Source organism: Sminthopsis crassicaudata, chromosome 2 (genome assembly GCF_048593235.1).
Source record: "Sminthopsis crassicaudata isolate SCR6 chromosome 2, ASM4859323v1, whole genome shotgun sequence".
In the NCBI taxonomy this organism is placed as follows: Eukaryota; Metazoa; Chordata; class Mammalia; order Dasyuromorphia; family Dasyuridae; genus Sminthopsis; species Sminthopsis crassicaudata.
Genome location: NC_133618.1, coordinates 132,104,127 through 132,132,083, shown reverse-complemented (window position 1 = coordinate 132,132,083; position 27,957 = coordinate 132,104,127). Strand labels below are relative to the sequence as shown.

At 37.1% G+C, this 27,957-nt stretch overlaps 2 long non-coding RNA genes across 2 annotated transcripts in view; both read left to right on the top strand.

Annotated features, from left to right (window-relative positions):
• The first annotated feature begins 3,368 nt into the window (after nt 1–3,368).
• On the top strand, nt 3,369–7,813 carry LOC141554871 (uncharacterized). The gene is made up of 3 exons (XR_012485991.1): nt 3,369–3,636; nt 4,644–4,705; nt 7,692–7,813. It is a non-coding gene; the product is annotated as an uncharacterized LOC141554871 (long non-coding RNA).
• A 1,475-nt stretch (nt 7,814–9,288) lies between these two features.
• The window catches only part of LOC141554873 (uncharacterized), a 139,420-nt gene continuing 120,751 nt past the window's right edge, over nt 9,289–27,957 (top strand). Inside the window, exon 1 of the long non-coding RNA XR_012485992.1 lies at nt 9,289–9,514. This is a non-coding gene — a long non-coding RNA (uncharacterized LOC141554873). The remainder of the gene's footprint in view (nt 9,515–27,957) is intronic.

The window sequence follows — 27,957 nt, the reverse complement described above, 5'->3', positions numbered from 1 at the left end:
GCATTGCCTCAAACTTTAAAATATAGTACCCCTCCCCTAAAACACATGCAAGTGTGTGTGCATATGTGTACAAAATACATCATATAACATATATGATGTGTTCTATAGAAAGATAAAAGACGGGTGATTTATATCCGATTTCTTAAATATTCCATTAAGAGGATTATCACAAAGAAGCCTCTGATACAGGAAGCATTGGAAGGGATTTGGTGTACGGCTGCTTTCTTGGAAGCCTTAGAGTTGAAACTACATCTGTGTGAATGAATAGCCTACATCCCCTTTCACATTTTCCCTTCTTTGCTGATATATCTCTCTATGTCTGGGTGGATCTGGGCCTAATGCACACTTTATTTGTTTCTCAAACAGGATCAGTAGCTCCTTTCTGAGGTAGATGGTATGGATTTCCTAGCCCTTCCCTCTCTCTCCCTAACCTTTCTTCCATTTTTCTTTTCACCTTTTCTTCCTCCTTTCCTCCTTCCTTCCTACCCCCATAGGGAAAAGGGTTTATTTTTTCTGTGATGATGATGATGATGATGATAATGATAGGGTAAGGGTAGGATGTTGAGGCAAGCAGAAGGAAAAGTTAGGGCAAAGACCATACATCTTAGCTATTGTGTATGAATCCGTCTCAATCTCTCCTTGAGAAACTGAAGGAAATTCTGGAAAGCAACCATTGGCCGCTGTGTGTTGGCTTTGTCTGACATCTCGTGGGTTTAACAATTCTCCCAGAGAACAATGAGACAGAAGGAGTGGGAACTCTCAAGCTGAAGGAACCTCAGGAGAAACCCAAGGGTGTGACCAAGGACTCTGGGCTGGGTCCGCCTCTGCCCACAAACCATTTGAATCTGGTAAATTGAGATGAGTCTATGACTAACTTGACACTCTGTTAGTTCTCTGGTACTTGCAATCCGAACTCTGAACCTCACCTCTCCCAAGCTTCCTCTGAGATATTGCTTGCTGTTCCTAGTTTGGAACCCCTTTTTGCTCAGACACTACCTACTATCTTTAGCTTCTGGTTAATGACTTTCTGATTCTTGATCTTGGTGTGTTCACACTGTGATTTTGATCGCTATTTTTATAGGAGCTTGACTCCCCAGCTCCCTCAAGCCCTCATCCACCCCTTATTTTCCTCCTTCCTCCGTCCTGCCCCAGCCCCAACCATATTTCTCAAACCCCAAGTGAGCTCCATGCACTCTTCTTATTCTAAGCTCTTGACAAACCCTGCCCAGGGGTGAGGCCGGGGGAAACAGTACAGGCTTCTCATTAAAACAAAAACATCTTTTATTTATTATCTTAGTATATTAGCATCAGAAGTTTGGCTGTAGTAAGGGGAAAGGATGAGGAAGTGCCAAATGACGTTCCTTTTTGTGGTCCATCACAGTCATGAGTTCTGTCCTGCCAATGGGATGATGGGAGGATAGTAGTTTTGGAAAACAAAAACCAAAAGCACTCTAGCAGCCCCATTTCCTGATAGGAACAATAGTGGTATATCTGGTGATCTATTTCAAACAGTCTTCATGTGTAGTTACTGAGTTCAGTTTTCTCCCTTGATAATGATAAATTTGAAATTTAGGGACAAAGATTAACTCCTTAAGACTCTTTAGTGTATTTCTTTGGGAGAACATTAAGAGATATTCTAGTAGGGCCTAAAATGGTCAACAGATATTCCTAAACTCCTAACTTGGGCATTTTTCCCTCCTAAAATCATCATGTATGCACTTATCTGCTGGTGTGTTGAATTCTTCCAGGAGAATGTTAGCTCTTTAAAGGTGTGGACTGTGATTGTCTTTGTCTTCTTCTATCCAATGCTTAATGTGTGTGTATATGTTAAATCCTTAATGAATATTTGTTGATAGGCCTAAATGTAATTGGATGAAGTTTAATAGAGCAAAATGTAAAGCCTTATATTTAGGTTAAAAAAAATCAATTTCATAAGTGAAAAGTGGGCATGGTAAGGCAAATTCCAGTTTCTTGGGAAAAGAGGCAGGGATTTTAGTAGACTACAAACAAATCAATATGAATCAATAGTGTGATATGGCCAGATAACCACAGAGGGCAATGGATGTGTGGCCCATGGCCTAGGGGATAACATATATGTTTTCATTTTTTATTAGCATTCATTTGGGACCTACTTTGGTTCATACAGAGGCAATGAACAGACTTCTACTCAGGAGAACTAAGTTTGAATCCTGGACTCTTGTTACTTTTATTTGTACAACTTTGAACAAGTCATTTTCCTTTTCTAAGCCTCTGTTTCCTTATCTGTTAAATGATCTTTAATGTTCTAAATGTAGGATCTCTATAAAAGGAAAGATATTCTCCAGCACTGTGAAATGGGCTATATTTGATTCCTATGTGAATATGGCAAGGACGAGGCAGTTCAGGCCTGAGACTGTGATGTGGTGTGGTAAGAATAACCTACAATCCTGGTTGGGATTTATGGAAGTAAATCCAAAATGTCTTTGCTGCAAAGGCTATTTTTTTCATAAAAACAATAAAATTTCCAGACTTAATTAGTCCAGAGCACTATGCCTTTATTTATTGACACAGCTTCCTGGACATCTAAGATTTAAAAGACTAGTGCAGGGGTAAGTAATGCCTCTCAGAGTTAACAGATTTTCTTTTATTTTTTCTTTCTTTTTGCGAGGCAATCTGGGTTAAGTGACTTGTCAAGAGTCTCACAGCTATTAAGTGTCAAATATCTAAGGCTGGATCTGAATTCAGGTCCTTCTGACTCCAAAATTGGTGCTCTCTCTATGGTACTATCTAGTTGTCTCCGGTCAACAAACTCTTGTAACCAAGTTACCTACTATGGCAAATGTGGAAGAAAAGTAACCAATGTTATATATCTTTTTTGAATATCTTTTTCTTTCTATTATTAAGTAAACTTCTTTTGTTTAAAAGTGGCATGATCTATAAGTGTCTCATTTTTTCTAATTTCAAGCATCAGTCATTGGACTGGTTTGAGTCAAGTGTAGATTAAAACAGGATTTTTTAAACTTTTACTTGAGTTCCCTCTCATCTGGGAAGTTTTTACATGACCCTGGATATGTAATAATATAAAATAGTATACAAATCAAACATTTGCTGACAATAAATCATAAAGAAATTTATTTTAAAGCAATTCTTTGATATACATATAGTTTTATGAAATTTATAAAAGTGAAAGCAAATTTGTATGCTAATGAGATGGATGTCTTGTTTATTTTTACATAAAGAATTAAATGTTGGTGGAATATTTAATACTCCAGAACACAAAGTATTCAAATCCTTTATATATATATATATATATATATATATATACATATATATATATACATATATATATATATATATACATGTATTTATATGTGTGTGTATATATGACTTATTCAGGGCCATACAGCTGTCTGAAGCTGAACTTGAATTCAGGTATTTTTGACTTCAAAACCAGTGTCTTATTCACTACAGTTAAATATTTTTTAATGCGTTTAACTCATTGTTAACATCAGGTTATCCCTTTATGAAATGTAAATGCTTTTCTTTGATTTTTCAGAGATTTAAATAGAAGGCCCCTCAGTATCTGAAATGAATTGAGTCAGAAGTTGGAAGTGGAAGAGGAATTTGACTCATGAAAAGGAATCACTCTCATCAGGGGTTGGTATTTATTTCTCCTTCTTTCCCCATAAGTCATGTTTCTTTGAAGTATATTTACTCAATCAGTAGGAGACACTCCTTGCAGCCTGAAACAGAGATATATGCTTCTGACAGACCCAGATACAAAGAGACAGTTTCAGGGAGTGGGACATGTGGCAACAGAGAAGAGAGCCAACTGTGGATGTAACGGAGTTATTATCCCTGGCAGTCTAGAGTTGGATTGCAAAGAGAACTCCCTGAAGAGAGAAAAAAGCTCCTAGTACCTGTAGTACTAAGATTCCTTTGCTGCATATTTTTCCTACATGTATGCTTCACTATCATATTACTCCCTCTTTGTGCTCACTCTTCTAACAAATGATGTGAATAATTTGTGGGAGAATGTACTTTAGGTTTGGAATGAGATATTTTGTGTTACTTTTTCTTATTATACCCATACTTACTATTTTACCTAGTAAATGCTTTTACTAAAAACTAATTGAGCCTTCTGGCTTACTGTTATAGGAAGAATACCAGTGAGGGCTCATAAGCTATAGTTTTAGTGAAAGCCACTCATATCTCTAGAATTTGAGGGCAGCAGCCACCCTCCTGGTGACCACTCACCTGGATATTCAATCTGAGTGAGAGAGAGAAATAATCTGGGGGATAATACTAGCCAATTTTTTTGGAGTGAAGAACTTATATCTGAGGGGATCAGAAAAAGCCTTATATGTGAAACTTGAGTTGAGCCTTCAAGGAAGCCAGTGATTCTAAAGAGAGAGATGAGGAGGGAGTTCATTCTAGGGATTCAAGGCAGCCCATGCAAAGTCAGAACGTGAAGAGATGAAATTTAACAAAATTTAACCTGTTGGCTGAATTGTAGAATGCTGAAGGGGAATGATGTGTAAAAAGATAGGTTGGAGCCTGGCTGTATCTCTTTTTCATAGAATAATAGAATCTATAATTTCAAAGATGGAAAGGAACTCAAAAGTAATCTGTAATACAATCTTTTTCTGAAAAAACATTCCCAGTTAATGGCCAACCAGGCTCCAAACGAAGATCTCTAGTGATGGAGAACTCACTTCCTTTTCAGGTAACTAATTTCATCTTTGATAGCTCTCATTGTTAGAATCGGGTGAAGTCAGGTGGTACAGTAGATAGAGTGATGGCCCTGGAATCAGGAAAACTCTTCATTCTGAATTAAAATGTAGCCTCAGATATTAGCTATGATTTGGGGCAAATCACTTTATTCTGTCTGCCTCACTTTTTTCATCTGTAAAATGAGTTGAAGAAGGAAATGGCAAACTACTCCAGTATCTTTGCCAAGAAAACCTCAAATGTAGTTTTGAAGAGTGAATACAACAGAAAAGTAACTGAAAAATTAAAATTTCTAGGAAGATTTTTCTTATATTGATCCAAAATATGCTTTCCTGATACTTAACCTTAGTGTTTTTATCCCTTCTCTTTGTACCCAAGAAAAAACAAATTGAGTTTCTTTTTCCACATGAAAACCCTTTGACTTTGGGAAAACAAAAATCATGTCATCCTCTATATCTTCTGTTGTTATGTATGAAATTATTCTCATTCTCTTCTTGTGATTCTCATTATTATCATTTCTGAAGCCTCATAACATCCTGGTTGCCTTCTTCTATATGCTCTTCAGTTTGTCAAAGTCCTCCCTAATATGTGGAGCCTAGATATTCAAATGCTCTCTACTTGATGAGTACTGTTGAGACTATCTTCTTCCTTATTTTGTCTACTATTTTTTTTTTTTTTTTTTTTTGGTTAATACAACAAGGTTCTAGGAGTTTTTTTTTTTTTTTTTTTTTTTGGGTCTGTCACTGTTGATGTTTTATCCTATAACTGTGCAGTTGATTTTTTGAACTCAAACATAGGAATCTACATTTATACTTAGTAAATTTAATCTTCATAAATTCAGATCTTCATTTTAGCTTGTCAAGATCTTTTTGATCCTCATTGACATCTGATATATTGATTTTTCCTCTCTGATTTATGCCATACACAAATATGCCATCTATGCTTTCATCTAAACTAGTGATAAAAAATGTTAAACTAAAAAATAGTCAAAGTGGAGACAGTGTGGTACAATGGAGGGAGCACTGGCCCTGGAAACAGAGAGCCAGAATTCAAATTCCATTTCTTTCCCTTTTGTTGTTCAGTTTTAGTTGATTGGTTATGTCTGACTCTTCATGACCCTTTTTTTTTTTTTTTTTTTTTTTTTTTTTGGCAAAGATACTAAAATGGTTTGCTATTTCCTTCTCCAGCTCATTTTACAGATGAGGAAACTGAGGCAAATAGGGTTAAGTGCCTTGCCCAGAGCCATATAGCTGAGGTCTTTCTGATTCCTGGCACTCTATCCACTGTGCTATCTAGTAGAGCCAGGAAGCCTTAAGTTCAAAACTAGCTTCAGAAACTTAATGGCTATGTGCTCCTGAGGAGGTCACTTGATTTCTACTTGCCTCAGTTTATTCAAACACAAAATGGAATAATAATAGCACAACTAAATTCCAAGTTACTGTAAGGATTAAATGAGATAACGTTTGTAAAATACTTAGCCCAGTGCCTGGCACATAGTAGGAATTTAATAAATATTTGGCTCCTTCCTTTCTTATAAAGGACAAGTCATTTCATGTCAATTTACCTCCTCAGGGAGCAGTTTTATTGTCTGACAAATAAAAGGGTTTGACTAGATGACCTTTGAGCCTTTTTCCAAATCTAAATCTATAGTACTTTGACAGAATGATGTTTCTAGATACCTCCCTCTATGTTGACATTAATCACTACTCTTTAGGTCTGGTTTCTCAACCACTTACAAATCCACCTAACTGTAATGTCATTCAATCCACATCTTTTCATCTTGACCACAAGATTATTGTGAAAGACTTGTTAAATGCCTTGCTGAAATACAAGTTCACTACATTTATTCCACTCCCTGATTTACCAGTCTGGTAACTCTGTCAAAAAAGAGTTTACTAGACTGTAATCTTCATGAGGGATCAAGCTTCTGTTAATATTTGCATCTTTCTCACCACCTAACAAAGAACTATGAATAGAGTAGATGCTTAATAAATATTTATTGCATAACATTACATTTCACTGAATCTTCCAAAGATGCTTGGGTTGGTCTGGCACAAATTATTTTTGAAGCTATGTTCTTATTTATTATTAATTTTTCCTTTTTAAAAGACTCCTTTAGTGGTAGACTCTAGACTTTTGTCAGTAATTAAAGTTAAACTTACCCATTTATGGTGTCAAGGATACAACTTTTCCTTTTAAAAAATCAGATTATTATTGCTTAGTATCTAATCTCAGAGCATCTCATTCAAATCTTTCACTGAAGTTTTAGGGACAGTGCTGCCATATTTTTCTTATTGTTCATACTACCCTCAAATAACTAGAAGAGATGGTGACAGGACTTTGTTGATCTTTATACTGGGAGTTGAGCTCAAAGGTGAATCAAAACTCCAAAAGAATCACACAAATTTGTTGAATCCTAAACTGAACCAAAATGAAGTTGTAATCTCTTCAGTGAACTACAAAACAAAAATCAAAACAAACAAAAACTTAATGCTTAGACACAATTCTTAATACTCAATTCTAATAGAATTTGATTGAAATACATTATTTCATTTTCATGTTTTATCGGTGTTTGTAGTTTTGGTCTCACTATTCCAGGCTGGTGTAGCTCCCCTTCAGTGTTCTAGGGATATCCTTAGAGATTTAAGTTGTCTCTGTTCTACTGCCATTAGCTCAAGCCCCCATTAACTATGTTCCCTTCACTGTCAGCTAACAGTGACAAGAGGCCCAGTTCCATTTAATTACTTAACATCAATTAGCTTTTACAAAAATGCAACAATAACTAATAGCTATTCCCCACCCCCCATCTCTCTTGGGCACACTATTGCTTATACCAAGGAGAGGGTTCACTCCTAACACAGTTTCTATATAACATTGGTCCCACCAAGTTCATGTCTAGACTTCTGGGTGAGTCCTTGTCTTAGTTACCATTGGACTCAGTACTGAAGGTCATTCTTAGAGGTCACTTCTTGCTCTTCCAGGCATTGATGCTGAGTTGGCTGCAAATCCTGGCATGGAATCACGGAGGTTTGCTCATTTGATGTAAAGTCGGAGCATCCAGATCATCCTTCTTCACTTAAAAACTGAAGAAAAAACATCAAGGCAAAGGATTGAGACTTATTTTCAAGGGGCCACATGTCAGTCTTGGGGAAGGAGAAAATCTAAGGCTTTTCCCAAAGCATTTTCACTCACTGGATACTGTCAGTGAATAAATCAAACCAAGAATAATGATTCACTTAGAGAGTGGACAAGAGAATAGCTTTAGGCCTTGTCCATTAGTTTCTTCCTTCTGTTTCATCTACTGCCAAATAAAATAATATTTGTAAAAAAATTCTTAGCATGGTGCAAGACATTTCATAGACACTATATAAATGCTCCCTCTCTCCCTCCCTCCTTTCCTTCCTTCCTTCCTTCCTTCCTTCCTTCCTTCCTTCCTTCCTTCCTTCCTTCCTTCCTTCCTTCCTTCCTTCCTTCCTTCCTTCCTTCCTTCCTTCCTTCCTTCCTTCTTTCCTTCCTTCCTTCCTTCCTTCTTTCCTTTTTTCGTCATCATGGAAAATTTTCATCAGACTCTATAACCCACTCTTGCCATGAGTCAGTTCCATTACACATTTAGTTAATATATGTGAAACTCTTTGCAAACTTTAAAGGATTATATAAATTCTATATATTATCATCATCTCTTCATAATTACCTTTCAATAATTCTGACATTATACCCTCCCTAATAAAAAAAAAAAGATAAGCAATTGAGGAAAAACCTATCTGATATAGTGATTTATTTCTATTGGTAAAAAATACATGGCATTCTGCACCCATGGACTATCATCTCTAATAAATGGAAGAAAGAATACCTCTATTCCTTAAAAAAAATTGAAATAGAACCCACAATGGCAAAACCAGAACAAAATCTGAACCAGATTGCTATTTTACTTGGTGTACATTTTTGTTCAGAGCCAGCGAGTGCTTTAGAATTTCAGGTTTCAAATCTGGGGAGAGCTAGAAAGCATCCTATCTAGAACTGGCCTCTAAGTTTTAGGGTATTTGGAGGCTGAATTTCTGAACCCAAACCTATCAAGTCTGGAAGGAGAGGGAATAACTTCCTAGGAAGAGAAGAGCTTCAGTTTCTAGGTGATACCAGTGAGTCTGAGTGAGCAGACTTCAAGTGGTCCCATGTTTTTTTGCTCTTTTTTTTGGAGGGGGGAGGAATGGGAGAAAGAAGAAGGGAAGCTCCACGGGAAAAGAAATAACCGAATAGCAGGAGGAATAAGGCAGATCAGGCCAGGACGAGAGAGAATAAGGGAGCAAAGGAAAAGGATATGAAAGAGAAGAAAAATAGGGTTAAAGAAGGAAAGGGGGGAGGAGGAGGAGATTTTTAAAAGTATCTTCTTTCAGTGTGACCATATGGAGTAAAACAACTCTCCTTAGCTCCTTTTCCCAATCTGCCTCCCCCTTCTCCCAGATCTCTTTCCTTTCCTCCTCTTCCTCATCCTTCTCCCCCTCTAGGAGATGTGGGGGCCTTCTGAGTCGGCTTTGCCCCCCCCCCCCCCCCTTGGCAGCAGACAAAAGGCCATTGCAGAGTTGTACAGAAAATGTTTCACTTTGCCAGAGGGCTCTGGGTAAATGCTAGGCAAGACACACCTCCCACTCCAAGGGGTTGCTTCGGACCAATCCCGGCCGAGCCTGGGAGCCCGAGCATCCTGGGCCTGTCAGTCACTGGGAACTCTCAGTGAAAGGGGCCCCTTGTCAACTTCCCCTGCCTTTGAAGTGACTGGGATGGAGGTGCTCAATTAAAAGCCCATCAGTCTGTAAGTAAATCAACGCCTATCAGCCTTGTCACATCAAACAAACGATTATTACCCCCAGCCCGCCCACCCCATTAATCTGGCTGTTCCTTCTTGACAGCTCAGGGTCAGGGCACCGTAAATCCTGTCCTGGATCACAGCCACCTGGATCAGGATTTAAAGCAGCCCAACGGCATGCTCTGAAAGAGGGAGAAAAAGAGAGAGCGAGGAAGAGAGAACAGGGGGAACAGAGGTGGTGACAGAGGGAAGGCAGAGAGCACAGGCGGTGAAAAAACTGAAGGAGAGACGGGGACCAATCTCTGAAAGATAAAAAGTATCCAGATCTTAAAGACGAGACCCGAATCTTGCTCCAGACTTTGAGATGAGCTCACTGACCAGGGGCATTTAAATTTCCTTGCAGTTTCTTTATTTATATAGGAAGTTATAATTTGAAGAGCTTTGGGTTTGGAGTCAAAAAACTTGAGTTCAAATTCTAACTCCACTTTTTATGGCGGTGAACACTTCACATCTGGGGAATCCTAATTTTTTCATCTCTAAAATTAAGAGAACAGTTTAGAATAATTTCTAAAATCCCTTCCAATTCTTGATCCTATAACTCTAAATTCTGTGAACCCACCTCTTGCAGTTGTTAATAAGAAAATTCTTCGTAAACTTTTAAACACGATAGAAATATGTAGAATTATTAGAAAAAGAACTCCCCCCCCCCTCAGTAAAAAATAAAATAAAATAAAATAAAAAATGAGAGGTTTAGTGATGGGTCAAGTTCAGCTACTCCACTGAGTTTGTTCCACAAGTAACACTTTGTTCTAGGACATTTCTCCCAGGTTCTTTCTGCCCTCGAGATCAGAAACTGGCTTCTCCCTCTGTAGGTCAGAAAGGGTTGGTGAGGGGTGTGAGGGAAAACAGTACTCCGGACTCAAAGGCTGGGGAGAGAGGAGGAGGTAACTAGCAGAAAAGGGGGAGGAGAGGTCAAGTCTCCTTATCTGGAAGAACAAGGCATGCTTTTTAAGGGAAGGAAAGGCAATCTTTGCCCAAAGAGTTATGTATGACCTGACACCAGAAGGGCCCAAGGCTTAACCCTAACTTGTGATTTTCCATGTTAAGAAAGGGCCATCACATGCCTTCTCTTTTTCTGGAGGCAGAGGTGGCTTGAGGCTGGGAGCAGCAAAATTTTAATCCCAAAAGCAATGGAGTAGAGAAAAAAAGCATCAGAAAGGATCTTTTCTATTGAGTCTCTCTCACTCTAAGGTTGTAATAAACTTTAATCTGGAAAAAGAGAAAATTCTTGAAGATAATCAACTTATAAATAGCTTTTCTTCTCTTAGTCCCCTATTGCCCCTTTTAAATTATTCAAGGAGTAGGTAGGCAAATGCAAAATGTCCCATAGAAATTATCCCAGAGACACAGTCTGAAGTGGTGAGGAGCTAACCCCATTCTCCTACGTCTCCCTCCCTCCCCATGCACACACACAATTTTTACTTACCTTGGCTATCTTCCTCCATCCTGCTGTGGAAGACCTAGTCCAACAATACCCATCCATTTACATGAACTGAAGCAGAATAAAGTAAGCAGAACTAGAACAATTCATAGGATTGCCTCCATAATGCAAAAGAAAACAATCCTGAAAGACTTCAGAACTCGGATCTGTGTAGTCCCCAATTGTGACTTCAGATGACTGACAGAGAAGCTTGCCTCCTGCCTCTTGTCAAAGGAGTGGTGGATTATAGGTATGCAATGAGGTGCATATTGTCAGACCCGGCCATTGTGTTGATTTGTTTGAGCTATTTCTTTGCTACAAAGGGAAGGTCCTATTAGGGGGTGGGAGAGTCATTGGGAAATAATAATCTTAAGAAAGGACATCATTTTTGTTTTAAAGAAAAAGAAGTTCAAGACCCCAAATCTACTTAATCTCTCATGTCACATGCTCTAGTAGAAAGACTGTAGCTTTGGTCTTGGAATTAGGAGACAGGAGGTGGTACACTGGCATAAACATTTATTAGTTGGGTGACCCAGGTCAAGTCTTTTATTGGTTCTATACTTTCATCTGTCTGAGTGCCAATTGGAGCTCATGAGGGAGGTCAAGGTCCTCCTGTCCCAGGCAGCTTTCGACTCTGGGAACCTTGATAAAGCTTGAACCTACATTGTCTAAGTCTTTTACATCATCGCAGTATCTTCATGAAACCTCTCCCTCTCCACCTGAGGCAGAGTGTCTGGCAACCAATGACCCAAGGCTTTGGAACTCATGTGGCTGGATTTGCCAGCTTATTCCACAGTACATAGCTGTTCAGGTTCATAGTCTAGGGGTACCTGTAATGGTCTTAGATACTTTTTGGTAACTGTGAGCTCATGTGTAACACACAAAACTCATTCTCAGTTTCCCCCTCTTTCTCTCCCTTCCTCTCCCTCCCTTCTTCCCTCCTTTCTTCCTTCTCACTGTCTCTCTTTGTCTCTCTTTCTGTCTCTCTGCCTCTGTTTCATGTCTCTGTCTTTGCTTCTCTGTTTCTCTATTTCCATCTTTCTGTTTCTATCTCTGTCACTGTCTCGCTGTTTTTATCTCTCAGTCTCTGTCTCTCTTTCTCTCTCTCTCTCTTCCTCCCTTCTCTGTCTCCCTGCCTTTGTCTCACCCTGTTTGTCTCTCTCTTTCTCCCTGTGTCTGTCTCTCCTGCCAACTCAGACCATGCTAAGCAGATATTTCTTCCATTTTTTTTCCAAGGGAAAATTCATTCTTCCTCTCTCAGGCTGTACATGCAATAGCGAAGATGGCTAAGTATGAATGATTATTAATATTCATATAAGTATTTTAGATAATACAGAGACAAAAGTGAAATATTATAGAAACCCGATGTTCTCCTCTCCCCATATTAAAGCTCCTATATTTAGCAGCTGAGGATCACAAGGGAAAAAGCAAGAATTTGAGAAGGAGAATAGCAGGAGAAACTTCTCCCTAGGTGGGCAGAGAAGGGGTCAGGAAGGAGTGGTTGGCTGAGCTGAGGTCCCTCACTGCTCCAAGGGTCATTTCTGCTCCTCCCTGCTTGGGTCTGGTTAGTACATAGAATAAGTTTCATTCTGAGCTCACAATTGGAATACTTTTCAATGTCTTCTATTTCTGGATATTCTAGATCCATAGTGTCCTCTACAAAGAAAGGAAGTTCATTTTCTCAGCTCTTTCTTGGGACCAACCTTGGTCATTATAATTTTACAGAGTTATATTTTCTGTTATTTTTCTTCATTTAACTTTTTCCCCATTTTTTCATTTTTTTTATGCCAAGTTTGCCTTGCATAAGTTTTTAAAAGTCTTCCCATGATTTTCCAAATTCTCCATATTTATAATTTCTTACATTGTAATCAATACTACATTGCATTCATGCAAGACATTTGTTGAGCTGTTCTCCAATCAATGGATATTTACTCCCACTTCTCTGCTACTACAAACACAAAATGTGTCCATAAATATCCTAGCATGAGTAGGATTTTTCTTTCTGTCTTTGATTTAATCAAAGTATATGGGAATTTTACTCATTATTCATTTAAAATCAATTCAATAAGCACTTCTTTACTGAAGTAGGGTGATTATAAATACCAGAATTTAGGAATACATTGAAAGAACAAACAATGCTTATTGTACCTGGTCTTTCCAGTTTAATCATCCTACTATGTGCTAGGTACTGTGTAAGTCATTGAGAATTATTGTTGTGCCATGTCCAACTCTTTGTGACCCCTTTGGGATTTTTTGGAGTGATTTGCCATTTTTTTCTCCAGCCCATTTCACGGCTGAAGAAATTGAGGGTTAAGTAACTTCCCTAGCTTCACACAAATTTGAATGAAGGAAAAAGAGTCTCCCTGACTAGGACTATCCATTGCACCACTGAGCTGCCCTGTCACTGATTCACTAAGAATGCAAAGGTAACAATGCAGAAAATGACAATAGAAAGAGCTCTGAATTTGGAGTCAGGGGACTTGAGTCAAAATTCTGGCTTTGCAGATTTCTGTGATCTTAAGCAAATCTGGTCCTCTCTCTGAAATGTCTATAAAGTGAGAAAGTTGAATTAGGTGCTCTATCTTGAAAATCTTGACTAGAGAAAATACTGATGTCATTTTGGTCCTCTTCCAGAATGAACAACAACCAACCAGCTAACCAACCAAATCCTGTACTCTATAGTTCTTTTGCTTAAGGGGTGGGGAGGATAAGAAGTCCCCAACTAGATAGTAGACTGTAGAATAGAAGGAGATAAGGGCAAAGGAGAGCACTAGATAAGAATTCCAAGAACTTCTGAGGAAAGGGAGGTCATTTTCACCTTGAAAGATGATGGGAGCCTTCATGGAGGAGGTAGCATTTGAGGAAGGAGTGGAAGAGGATTTTAATAGTGGGGGATACTTGGGAAGGGCATTCTATATAAATATATAAATACACAGGTATGAGAGAGGGCAAAGAAAGATTGAGTAGAATTAGTATGGAGTGTGAAGAAGAACAATGTGATGAAAATTAGGCTTGAAGGGTAGATTAGAACCAGATTTTGAAGGTCTTTAAATGCCAGACTGAGTAGTTTGTGTTTTATCTTACATATAACAAAACAGTTTATTTTCTTTACAAATTCTCCAGTTCTTTACAAATAGTTTGCTCTAGGTAGGCATAAATGTTTGTAGAACGAATGAATGATTGACAATCAATCTCAAGAAGAAGATGGAGGCGTATCAGCTTTCACCAGGGAAATTCACACACAACTCAAGATCTTCATCAGAGATATGGAGCTTAACGCTTTCACTGAATTCAGCCATCCTTTAGTATGTTGACAGATGATATGCTGATATACTAAGAAACAGAAAACTGGTTTGGGGAGACTAGCAGGTCTGGGGGATGAGCCGACAATATGGCATTAATATGCTATCAAACTCCAAATCAAGTTGAAGGGCTACAGAGTAATGGCTTTGTGCAGCTATTGCTTATCCAGCCTCTGTTTTTAGTATCTTTGCCCCTTCATTTCTCCCAACTCTAACCATTCTGCACATTCTCCCAAATTAATATTCTCCAAACACTTCTTTCTTTTGTGTCCCCTTGTGCTGGATTTCTCAAAAGTCTCTAATGCATTCCTCTCACCATGTACAAATCTATAGTCCTTTTTTGGACCTTGGACTTTTATAATTGGACTGACCTCACCATCCAGTTCTTCATGATTTCCCAACATGTGCCCTTAGTTTTATTCTCGGCAGTTTTATTGATATTTGCTGTTAGGGCAGTAAGGTGGTACAGTGAATGGAGTATTAGACATGGAATCAGGAAAACATATCTTTCTGAGTTCAAATTTGGCCTCAGATATTCATTAGTTGTGTGACCCTGGCCAAGTCACCTATCCCTGTTTGCCTCAGTTTCCTTATCTATAAAATGAGTAGGAGAAGAAAATGGTAAACCAGTCCAGTATCTTTACCACAAGAAACCCCCAAAGGGGTCATGAAGAATCTGTCATGAGTGAAAAATGATTAAAATTCCAAAACATTTCTCTCTATTTAAACCCAACTCATCTTGCAAGATCCAGTTCAAGGCTCTACTCCTGCATGAAGTCTGCCTTTCTTGGGTCCATGGGCAGCACTAGTGCCCCAGAATTAAGACCGATATTGTGAACATATTGATCATCTATATTTTAAAGAAGGAAGTCCTTCAAATATGCGATGTGTTTAGAAGAATTATACTTACTTAACCTGTATTGGATTGCTTGCTGTCTTGAGGAGGAGAGGGAGAAAAATAACACAAGATTTTGCAAAGCTGCATGTTGAAAACTCCCTAACGTATTTAGAAATTTAAATTTAAGTTTAAAAATTTAAAAACTATTTTAAATTTAAAAAATTAAAACTAAAAATTTAAATTTAAAAATTTAATTAAAACATTTAAATAAAAAAAAACTAGAAAACAACAACAACAACAAAAAAAGTCCTTGAAAACTTCTATTTTCCTTGGAATGTAATCTCTTTACTTGATGAAGAGCTGACTTCCCTGGCTTTAAACAACTGCTTTGGATTCTTATTTCCTGCCTCATTCATTTGCTTTGGTAGTCTCTATTAATATAGTAGGGCCTCTTGTTTTCTCTCAGATCACATCAATTAGTTACTCCATCAACAGGCATTTATTAAGTGCTTACTATGTGCCAGGAACTGTTCTATGCACTGGGGAGAGATTATATCTTAGACCATACCTTTTCCCCCTTTGATGGGTTTTTTTTCCTAGGGCCCCAATAATTTCCTTTAATTATTACTTTGTTTGGATCCCATTTCCCCTTAGGGGTAGGGATTCAACTTTAGTGGAGTGTTGGAAACATAATAAATAGAGCATGTCTGAATATGTTGTTTTCCAACAGAAGCCACACCCCTAAAATGAGATCTCTTTTAAGGAGAAAAAAAAATAGAAGACTGGACTGAAAAATAATCCCAGTTATAGGCTGGCTATGCATCTTAAGTTAGATTTGGAGGAAAGGTATGGTGTGTATGTATCCCTGTTCAGTACTTACTGAGTGACTGATTGATACAGATATAAGACTTGTTTCTGTCTCAGATGCCACATTAGCCTCTTGAATAGTTCCATCTGTATTTTTGTTGGAGTTGATGTCAAATGACAAGCTAAAACCATAGAGTGAGATGCTCTTGTGTTGGCAGCCCATTGTCATGTTTTACTGGGTGGGGCATTGCCAAGATGGGTGGCTTAAGGGGGGCAGTGTATGGATAGAAGGGGCATTCCAAAGACCTTGATTCCTCCAGAACAGAGAGGTCAACTTGGGACCAGCTAAAGCAATTGGAAATAAGCTAACCTAGTTCAAATTGGGGCTTTTTTTTTTGCAAAAGAAAGAAATCCTTATGCAAAATGGAAATAACAGATAATCAGTAGTTTGAGACTGAGAAGACCCCCAAAGAAAGGGCTGGTGATTTTGTTTTCATCTTCACTATTATATTTGAGTATTCACTGAATTTGAGGCGAGAAAGCCTTGATTCTAATCCGGTCTCTGTTCCTTGCTTCCTGTGTGATTTTCATAATTTGCTTGCCCTCTCTATCTGTGGTCCTCTTCTGTGATGGAAGTGAGGAGAGGAGGTTGTCCTAGATTAATGATGTCAAATTCAAATAAAACTACTAAACCACACATAAAGATTCCTGGGGACCACATATTGACTTGGTTCAAAAATGTAATATCACCTATGACTTATTGTATTTTTATTTATTTATTTTGTTAAATGTTCTCAGTTACACACATGTAAAATGTATAGGATTGCCTGTCATCTAGGGGAGGGAGTAGAGGGAGGGAAGAGATAATTTGGAAAAATGAATACAAGAGATAATGTTATAAAAAAATTACTCATGCATATATACTGTCCAAAAATTTATAAATAAAATTAAAAAAACAAAAACCAAAAAAACAATGAAATTCAAAACCAGAAAAAAAAATATTCTCAGTTACATTTTAATCTTTTTAAGGCCGCCATCTGGATTCTTGTGGGCCACATGTTAACACTTTTGCACTAGATCATCTCTTAAATGTTCCTCAGGATCCTACAAATCTTTTAAATAAGTAATAATGAGGGATATGCTGATAAATACTTAACAAGGGACTCTCTTTAAAATTATCCACCAATACATTTTGAAGTTTAATTTATATTATCAGTGTTTTCTCTATCACCTTCTTAAATCTAGAGAATCAATGATCAATCCCTAATTTTTAGGTTCATTGATTTCCAAGGTGAAAATCACTGAAATCTTAACAATCAGCTCTGTCTGTCCAGATAATATACGTAGTTGTAGCATATACCTGAAGAACATGTTCTGGCATATTTTTTTCCCCTTTCCATTAATACAAAGCAAAAAGACAAAATATTTGTGTTGTCAAAGAATTGGAAATTGAAGAGATACATCAATTGGGGAATGGTTGAATAAATTGTGGTATATGAATGTAATGGGATACTATTGTTCTATAAGATGATATGCAGGCAGATTTCAGAAAAACCTAAAACGACTTCTATGAATCTACGAGTGAGGGGAGCAGAACTAGGAGAACATTGTACACAGTAACAGCAACATTGTACAATAATCAACTGTGATGGACTTAGCTCTTCTCAACAATACATTGTTTTAAAACAGTTCTAAAAGACTCATGATGAAAAATGCTATGGAATTTGAATACAGACTGAAGTATATTATTTTCACTTAGAAGAAAAGACACAATAAATCCTGGTGATTTGCTGGTTTACAAAATGAGGCACACTGGGTTCAAGTTAGGTTGTCAGTATTGAAACAAACTCACCCACTGCTGAAATGGGCAGTCATCTATCCATATAAGTTATGTAGGAAAGCAACATGGTGCAGTGGAAAGACTGGGTGGCTAGTCAGGAGCCTGAAGGAAAATGAATGAAGAAAACATGAATAATGCAGATTTAAAATAATGCAACTTAAAAATGTGACATACATGGATTTTTTCACCCAGGATCAGTGGTTAAACATTTACTAGCACACTTTTGCTCAAATATCAGCTCTATTAGAACTTCTGTGATATCTGAAATGCCCATATCACTAATTTCTGTCTGTCTGTCTCTCTCTCTCTCTCTCTCTCTCTCTCTCTCTCTCTCTCTCTCTCTCTCTCTCTCTCTCTCTCTCTCTCTCTCTCTGTCTCTCCCCTTCCCTCCACCTTGCTAATAGTATTTTCCCAATTATAGTTAAAGACAATTTTTAACATTCATTTTTACAAAATTTTGAGTTCCAAATTTTTCTCTCTCCTTCCCTCTCCTCCCTTCTTTCTAAAATGGTAAATCATTTGATATAGGTTACATATGACATCACTAATTTCTTAAACTCAATCTGATGCAATAGAAATATTTACTTCTTAGAAAACCCCTCTCTAGTCCTGGCACTGATAGAATTTATCTTATCTATTTGACCATAGGAGAGTCATATGGTCTCTCTGATTCTCAGTTTTCTCATCCATGAAATGGAAATAATAATTTCACTTCCTCTGCAAAAGAATTAAATGAGACCCTTATGTGATAGCTGTCAAGTGCCTAGGGAAAATGAAAATGTCGGCTTAAAGGGGATCCATTGAACCTTTCTCAGCTATAAACATCTAAACTGGATTCCAAAGCCTGTGATTAGTTAATCTGATTAACCAATCACCTGGGAAGGCCCTAAGGGAACCATCAAAGTGCAGGAGAGAGGGTATGAAAAGGGGCACCCAAAGGAAGGCTTGGGAGGTTTGAAGTGTGCTAAAGGCAATTTTAGGATGACAGACTTTATCTGCTTCTCCCTTTTGCCCTGGGCTAGCCTTGCCCACATTCAAAAAGTATGTTACTGTAAATCACTGTGTAAATGTCAACTATTATTTTTTATTATGTATAGTGTGTTTCTTATTTTGACACAAATGTTATGCCATAGTTCTACCACGTGAATGTTCCCTATTGGAATAAAAATTGTCAGTATCAGTTGAGACCCATTAGCCTTATTTGGGTGAGGGCAATTTGAAAAACAGATGGCTCACAGCAATCCTTAGGGAACAGTTCCTACGCTTTTTGCCACTACATAGATTCCTCTCTGAGTCCTTACAGTTTTCATGATTCTGTCACTCTTGTCTAACAAATCCGTTGTTGCTCTTGGTCAGTTCTTGTTGGTGCATTATACCAGGATTCCTTTTTGTCTATTATAGAATGAATCCCAGGCACAACCCCAAGCTTGGACTTTATGCTCAATTCTGCTCTCTCCTCATTGTCTTTCAACCATTTTTTTTTTTTTTTTAATGGCTGAACCAGTAAGTCAGTTAAACTAGTTTTATTAAGCACCTACTATGTGTCAAGCACTGGAGTCTAGAACTTAGAACTGATATTCCTCAAACTTAGTAATAGGGGCTAAACTAAGCCATAGCAAATAAAAGCCATTCTCTGGTGCCTTAACACCATCTGAATGCAGCGTATAATGATGCTCTTGACATTAACAATAATACCAAAAAATCCATCCAAACCATTTTCTTACCTGGAAAAGCATTCTCCAGACTCATTCCCAGAGATCTGATTTCATAGGAGGGGAGGGGTAAGGAGAGATCAGGAAAAGCTTTCTGCAGGAAGTGGGACTTGAAACTATACTGCCATATTTTATTTAGATCTGAGCCAACTTGGAATCCTATGGATGCTGTGTGGATTTGTGGAAGTGACTCCCTAGGGGCTTATAGGGAGACATGGGGCAGAGGTATTCTATAACTATTCTATTATTCTTAATATATCACTATTAAAGGTAAGTGAATAAGAAGATTGGGAGGTGGCAAAGTAGAGAGAATGCTGGATCTGGGGTCAGGAAAACCTGAATTCAAATTCGGCCTTAGCCACTTACTTGCTGTGTGACTTTGGGCAAGTCATAGACACCACCTCAATTTCCTCAATTATAAAATGAGTATTTTTGGTACCTACATTCAAAAGTTATTGTGAGGTTAAATAAGATAATATTTATAAAGGACTTAGCACAGTGTCTGGCTCATACTAGGTACTATATAAATGTTGTTTTCATTATTAGTTTGGGACATTGGAGATGTGGTTTTCAGAATGTGGACCCACAGAGTACCATTAAATATCAGGTAATAGCTGCTCTCTGAGAGATCCTGCTCATGAATAAGTGTTAGAACAAAGAGAGGTGCTATCATTCACCTTAAGGTAGCTATCCTTCTGGGGGCTCAACCTGTACCTTGCCAGTTAAAGTGAGAATAGGGGAAATAGCTCAATAGGAAGTGAGGTACATATTCATATATTTATGAATTATATGTAGAAGAGAGCAGGAAAATATGCATATCATATATGTATATACACATATTTATTTCAAGTGAAATTGCTTTTTCAGAAGTTTGTTCAATCACATCTGACTCTTCCAACTTCTGTTTTTTTTTTCTCCCACTTAATTGTATTTTATTTTCTCCAATTACATGTAAAGATCATCTTCAAAATTCATTTTTTTGGAGGGATGAAGCAATTGGGATTAAATGAGTAGCCCAGGGTCACACAGCTATTAAGTATTAAATTAAATCTGAAGCTGGATTTGAACTCAGGTTCTCCTGATTCCAGGGCTGGTGCTCTATTCACTGCACCATCTACCTGTCCCCAACATTCATTTTTGTAAGATTCTGAATTCTGAATTTTTCTACTCTTTCTTCCTTTCCTTCTCCTCTCCATTTGGGATTTTCTTTACAAGTATACACCAGTGTTTTGCCATTTCCTTCTCCAGCTCATTTTACAGATGAGGAAACTGAGACAGAGTTAAATGACTTGTCCAAGGTCTCACATCCAGTAAGTGTCTGAGTCTGCATTTGAACTGAGAAATATGAGTTTTTCTGACTTTAGGCTGAACAATCTATTCCCCATGCCATCCAATTGCCAAATTTAATGATTTAATGGCTTTGTCTTAGTCTTTATGCTTTTTGATTTCTCTAGTGTTCAATGCTATTGCCCACCTTCTTATCTTGGATCCTCTTTCCCCTCTGGGTGTCTGTGATTTTTCTCTGCTTGGTTCTTTTTTTTAGCTGATGGACTATTGTTTCTTAGTCCCTTTTCATCCTTGTCACTGCTGCTGTGTTCCCCATAGCTCTATCCTAGGTTCTCTTCCCTTTTCTCTCCATCCTCTCTCCCTTGGTGATCTCATTAGCTCCCATGGATTCAATTATCATCTTTATGCAGATGGTTTCCAGAACTACTTATCCAGTCAGTCTTTTTCTTGAGCTCCAGTTCCATATGACCAATTGTCTATTTGTTACCAAATGTCCCCTACTGGAAGTTTTGAACTGGATGTCCAAACAGAACATGTCTTTTCCCCAAAATGTTTCCCCTTTCTAAACTTCCTTATTATTGTCAGGAGTACTTCCATTGCCATCTTTTTAGTGACTCAGACTCATAATTTCAATGCCAACCTCTCTTGCTCATCCCACAATCCATTTAATTTCCAAATCTTGTAATTTCTTTCCCTAAACATCTCTCACATGTCCTCCTGAGTTAGAAAACTAACTCAGTCACCACCTTAGTTCAAACCCCTTGATCATCTCTCTACTGGACTATTCCAATAGCTTTCTGGTTGATCTCCCTGCTTCATGTCTCTCTCTACATCAATTCATCTTCCATGTAGCTTCCATAGGAATGTTCTTAAAGCAGTAAAGACTGATCATGTCATTTCCCCACTCCTTTTCATTTCCAGTATCCAATATAAAATCTTTTGTTTGGCATTTAAACTCTTTACCACCTGGCGCCAACCTATCTTTCCAATCTGCCCCTTTCCATGCACTCTATGGTCAAGCCATCTTGGCTGACTTACTTACCTCAAATAACACATTCCAGCTCATCTTTGCGTCTTTTCATTGGTTGTTCCCCATGTTTAGGATACTCCCTCTCCCATCTTTTGATTCTTAGAATTTCTGGCTTTTTAAAAGCTTCTGTTCAGGTAAAATCTCCATTCCCCCCCCACAGGATTTTCTTGGTCCCTTATCACCTCTAATGCTATCTTACATCTATTTTTCATTGATCTTGTATGTCATGATTCACACACACACACATATACATACATATATATATGTATGGATGGATGTATTTCATTAGAATGGAAGCTCCTTGAGGGCATGGACTATTTCTGTTTTTTTGTGTTTTTTTTTTAAATGTGTATTCAGGACTTAACTCAGTCCCTGGCATGTAGCAAATGCTTGTTGATTGATTGATATCACTAATTACAGAAATGCCACAGCTTAGCGGTTATATAAGATTCATTCATTCATTCATTGAACAAATGCTTTGTACAAAGAACCTTGATGAATGTTACTAGATCTGGAGGAAAATGTTTTTAGCCTACTGTCAACAGACATTCACATATAGTCCCTCTCTGCTTATTGCCACAGTTTTCTGTAATATTTAATTACTAGATTTCCTGTTAGAGGAGAAACAACTTTCATGGCATTTACTTTTCATTTATTTATTTTAAAAAGTGTTTTCCTTTTTCAAACTTGTTTTGAGAAACTTATAGAACAACCTGTCCCAGGGGAACAGGAAGGGTTGGGATGTCAGAGACCAGAAAGCCAATCTATGACTAAGGTTTAGAAGGCTCTCACTGATAAAATCCCAGATTTACATACTTCAGTTGCCCCTGGGGCTGGCAGAGAAGAATCTGGCCAAGTGCAGTGCCCACATGCATTCTTCTCTCATTTTAGAGTTTTAGTCTCTGCCTGAACTTTCCAGGGGTTCAGGTTCTTTTTAATCTTGGTGAATTACATCTTAGTTCAAACACAAGAAGCTTAGGCAAGTCATCTTGAACATCAAATAACTCTTACAAAACTAGGATTTGATGAGTTGAGTTTAAATGAATCACAAACATATGGATTTTATTTCCTTTGAAATCTACAATGGGTTTTTAAATTAAGGGGGAAATAGCTTAGGGTGAAATGTGTTGGGGGTAAGCCAGATCCAAGGTGTTGGAAAAAACAGTTCAAGATGCTGGGGCATAGGTCAGTTTATCCTTCCTCTAAACAAAGTGGTATCTCACCTTTCAAGATAGATTATGTTTGACAATAGTAGCAGTGAACTTATGATATCACAACCCTAAGGGGAACTGGAAGTCACCTTAACTCTCTGAGCATCAGTTCCATCATCTTAAACTGATGAGTTAAATTAGATGAGTTCCTTTCCGGCTGATTCCTATATAAAGATATTAGATAATAGCTCACATTTCTTTGGTCACTTAATACATACAAAATGTTTTCTTTGCAAGGATTATTATCCATATTTTGCAGATGAATAAACTGAGGTTCAGGGAGAAAAAATTGGCTTGACTCCTGGATCAGCTCTTTTTTTCTTAGCCCCACAATACTTTACCTGTCTATGGCAATCCTTTGGTTTTCTTCTCCCCTGTTTCTAGATCATAGCACTGAAGGTGGCAAAAAGGCAAATTATCTCTTTTCCAAGCATTTCTAAAGATCTGGAAATTTTGGGGAGAAGCACTTCTTTATACTCTATTAGTCAACTGTTTACGAGTTCCTGTGGACAAAATAATTCTGATCACTAATTTGAAATATGACTTAAAACATGAAAAGACTGGAGTAGGGAAAATATCCTGAATTCCCCCCTCCCAATATAAATAAATAAAAGGGAAGGAAGAGATTGGAATCTTTAAATTATAGGCCAGTGAACTTGACTTTTATTTCTGACATTATAGAAATTATTATTAAAGGGAAGGTTAGTGAACATAGAGTAAACAATAATTTAACCTAGTATTTATATAGTGCTTAAAGGTTTGCAAAAAGCTTTACATGTATTATCTCATTTGATCCTATCATGATAGCCTTGTAAAGGAGGCGCTATTATTATCCCCACTTTGCAGATGGAAAAATTGAGGCTGAGAGATTAAATGACTTGCCCAGGGCCACGTAGCTAATAAATATCTGAACCAGCCTTTGAATTCAGGTCTTCCCGATTCTAGGCACCATACTACTTACCTGCTTTAAGAAAGAAGTAAGGATCACAAATAGCCAAGATGGTTTTTATCAATACAGAAATATTCTCTCTCTGTGTCTCTCTATCCCCTTCTTTGACAGCGGACAGCTTGATAGATTATAAAGTTAGAGCAAAGGAATGATTAGAGGTATTACCTTAGATTTCAAAAATACTTATGACAAAGTCTCTTTTTCTATTCTTGGGGATAACATAGTTAGTAATGATACTAGTTGAATGTTTGCCCCCAAAGAGTAGCTACTAATAGCTTGATTTAGGAAGGAGATATCTACTGGAATTCTCTAGGAATTTTCCTTCACCTTGAGTTGTTTCATCCTTTATCCAGTGACATAAATAAATAAATAAAGACATAAATGTCATGGTTTTTTTTTTTTTTTTTTTTTTTTTTTTTTTTTATATGGTACAAAGCTGGAAGGGAGAGCTAATAAGTTGGATTAGAGATTCAGGATCTCAAATCTAGATGGGCTAGAATGTTGGACTAGATCTAATAAGGAGAAATTTAATAGGAGTACATGTGAAGTCTTGCATTTGGATTAAAAAATGAAATATATAAGCACAAGAAAGGAGAATTATGGTTAGAAGTTCATCTGGAAAATATCTGTGGTTTTAGCAGATTGTAAGTTTTATGTGAGTCAACAGTATGATATGACAGCCAAAAAAAAAATACAAAAATATGATCTTCTACTGAATTAGAAGGAATAGTGTCCATGACTAGGGAGTTAATAGCTCTATTGTGTTCTGCCCTGGTCAGATTACATTTGGATTATTGTGTTCATTTTGGGAAAGACATTGATAAACTGAAGAGCATCCAGAGGGTTATTCCAATTGCAAGAGGCTTTGAATTTGGTGCAAGTTTAGTCTGAAGAAGAAGAGACTTGTAAAGATAGAGAGGAAGAAGACAAATTTACCAGCTCTATTCAAAGATTTGCTAGACTGTGTATAGGAGAGGGATTTTGTTGTTCAGTCATTTTCAGTTGTATGTGATCCTCTGACCCCATTTTTGATTTTATTGATAAAGATACTAAAGAGGTTTGCCATTTCCTTCAATAGTGGATCCATTTAGTCAGGCAATCAGAGATGAAATGACTTGTTCAGGATCACATAATCAGGTTGGATTTGAACTCAGGTATTCTTAAGTGAATGGCTGCCTCTAGAAAAGGGATTATTAGATTCATTCTATTTGATCTCAGACAGCAGGGGTTGGGAGCAATAGGCAGAAACTACCAAAAGGTGAATGCAGGTCCATATTATCAGTCATTCACTCAACACTAAGACTAAGCACCTATGTGCCAAATGCAGTTGATACCAAGGATTAAAGAACAAAAAAAGCAACAAGTTCTTAGTCTAGAAGAGATTACATTCTTTTGTTGGAGTTTGCATTCTCTTTCTGTAGAAAAACATCCTAAAAATCAGAGAAAATGGGTTCTGTTGTTGAATTTGTTTGTATCCCAAACCTGTCTAAATCTTGTCACTGACCTGGAAACTGAACTCCACAAAATAATACTACAATTTTTCTTAAGAAAGAGAGAGATTCTGCATCTATTGAGATGATCATATGGTTTTTATTAATTTGATTATTAATATGGTCAATTATACTAATAGTTTTCCTAATATTAAACCAGCCCTGCATTCCTGGTATAAATCCCACTTGGTCATAGTGTATTATCCTGGGGATGATTTTCTGAAGTCTATTTGCTAATATCTTATTTAAGATTTTAGCATCAATATTCATTAAGGAAATTGGTCTATAGTTTTCTTTCTCAGTTTTCGATCTACCTGGTTTAAGTATCAGTACCATGTCTGTGTCATAAAAGGAATTTGGTAGGACTCCTTCAATCCCTATTTTTTCAAATAGTTTACATAGCATTGGAGTTAGTTGTTCTTTAAATGTTTGGTAGAATTCACCTGTAAATCCATCTGGTCCTGGGGACTTTTTCTTAGGAAGTTGGTTAATAGCTTGGTCTATTTCTTTTTCTGAGATGGGACTATTTAGACTACTTACTTCTTCCTCTGTTAATCTGGGCAAGCTATATTTTTGAAGGTATTCTTCCATTTCATTTAAGTTATCAAATTTATCGGCATAAAGTTGAGCAAAGTAGCTCCTATTGTTCTAATTTCCTCTTCATTAGTGGTGAGTTCACCCTTTTCATTTTCAAGACTATCCATTTGCTTTTTCTCTTTCCTTTTTTTAATCAGGTTTACTAAGGGTTTGTCTATTTTGTTGGTTTTTTCATAAAACCAACTCTTAGTTTTATTAATTAATTCAATCGTTTTTTTACTTTCAATTTTATTAATCTCACCTTTTATTTTTTGAATTTCAAGTTTTGTGTTTGTCTGGGGGTTTTTAATTTGTTCCTTTTCTAGCAATTTTAGTTGTAAACCCAATTCGTTGGCCCTCTCTTTCTCTATTTTATGCAGGTAGGCCTGTAGAGATATAAAACTTCCCCTAATTACTGCTTTGGCTGTATCCCACACATTTTGGTATGATGTCTCATTATTGTCATTTTCTTGGGTGAAGTTATTAATTATGTCTATGATTTGCTGTTTTACCCAATCATTCTTTAGTATAAGATTATTTAGTTTCCAATTATTTTTTGGTCTATTTTCCCCTGGCTTTTTATTAAATGTTATTTTGATTGCATTATGGTCTGAAAAGGATGCATTTACTATTTCTGCCTTACTGCATTTGATTTTGAGGTTTTTATGCCCTAGTATATGATCAATTTTTGTATAGGTTCCATGAACTGCTGAGAAGAAAGTATATTCCTTTCTGTCTCCATTTAGCTTTCGCCAAAGATCTATCATATCAAACTTTTCTAGTATTCTATTTACCTCTTTGACTTCTTTCTTATTTATTTTGTGGTTTGATTTATCTAATTCTGATAGTGCAAGGTTGATCCTAAGTGAAATGAGAAGAATCAGATCATGTTGGCAACAGCAAGATTATATGACGATCAATTCTGATGGATGTGGCTATTTCCAATAATGAGATGATTCAGGCCAGTTCCAATGGTCTTGTGATGAAGAGAGCCATCTGCACCCAACTGTGGGAACTGAGTGTAGTTCACAACATAGCATTTTCACTGTTTTTGTTGTTTGTGTGCATTTTATTTTCTTTCTCATTTTTCTGGTTTAATTTGATTTTTCTTGTGCAGCAAGATAATTGTATAAATATGTATGCATATATTGGATTTAATATGTAGAAATAACATAAAAAAGAATGAGAAGTATTTAATAAGGACCATAAAACATGGAGATGATAGGGAATATTATTATTACCTGGGAATATTATTATTAGCTTAATAACTATACTATAAAGTTAATATAAGTTGAGAACTACCAAGCACATGGATAACCAGGGGAAATTCCTGGCTCAGTACAAATATGCAATTCTATATTTAAAAAATTCTATATAATGAAAACAGAATCCCTTAACAGTAATCTTCCACCCATCCTGGTTAGAAGATGGAAGATTCCTTATAAAACTTCCATGTAAGGAGGGTACCAGCCAGCTTCATGCCCTCTTGGCTGCATCCTTCTGGATATCATGTCATTTTATCACCCAAACCATGGGATAACTTCCTCCACAACCCATCCTTTCTCAGCTTGTTTTTAGGTTCTGTCTTCCCCAATAGAACATAAACTCCTTGAGGGCAGGGAGTATCTCTTTTTTTGCTTGTATGTATATTCTCAGAGATTAGTACCAAGTCTGGCACAGAATAAATGTTTAATAGGTGCTACTTCTTGTTAGATACATATTCCTGAAAAGAGGCTGGATTAACATTTGATAAGTTTCTACTTAGAGGATGGTAGATATGCCTGGATATGGGACAGATTGTATTTGCCATCTCCTAGAGGAAAGAGCAGAAGAAAAGTTGAAAGTTCTTGGTTGCTTGTCTGACAGCCAGAAAAGGAGCCTTTGGTTCAAGCCTTGCCACAGAAATATTGTGGAACTCATTCCTCCA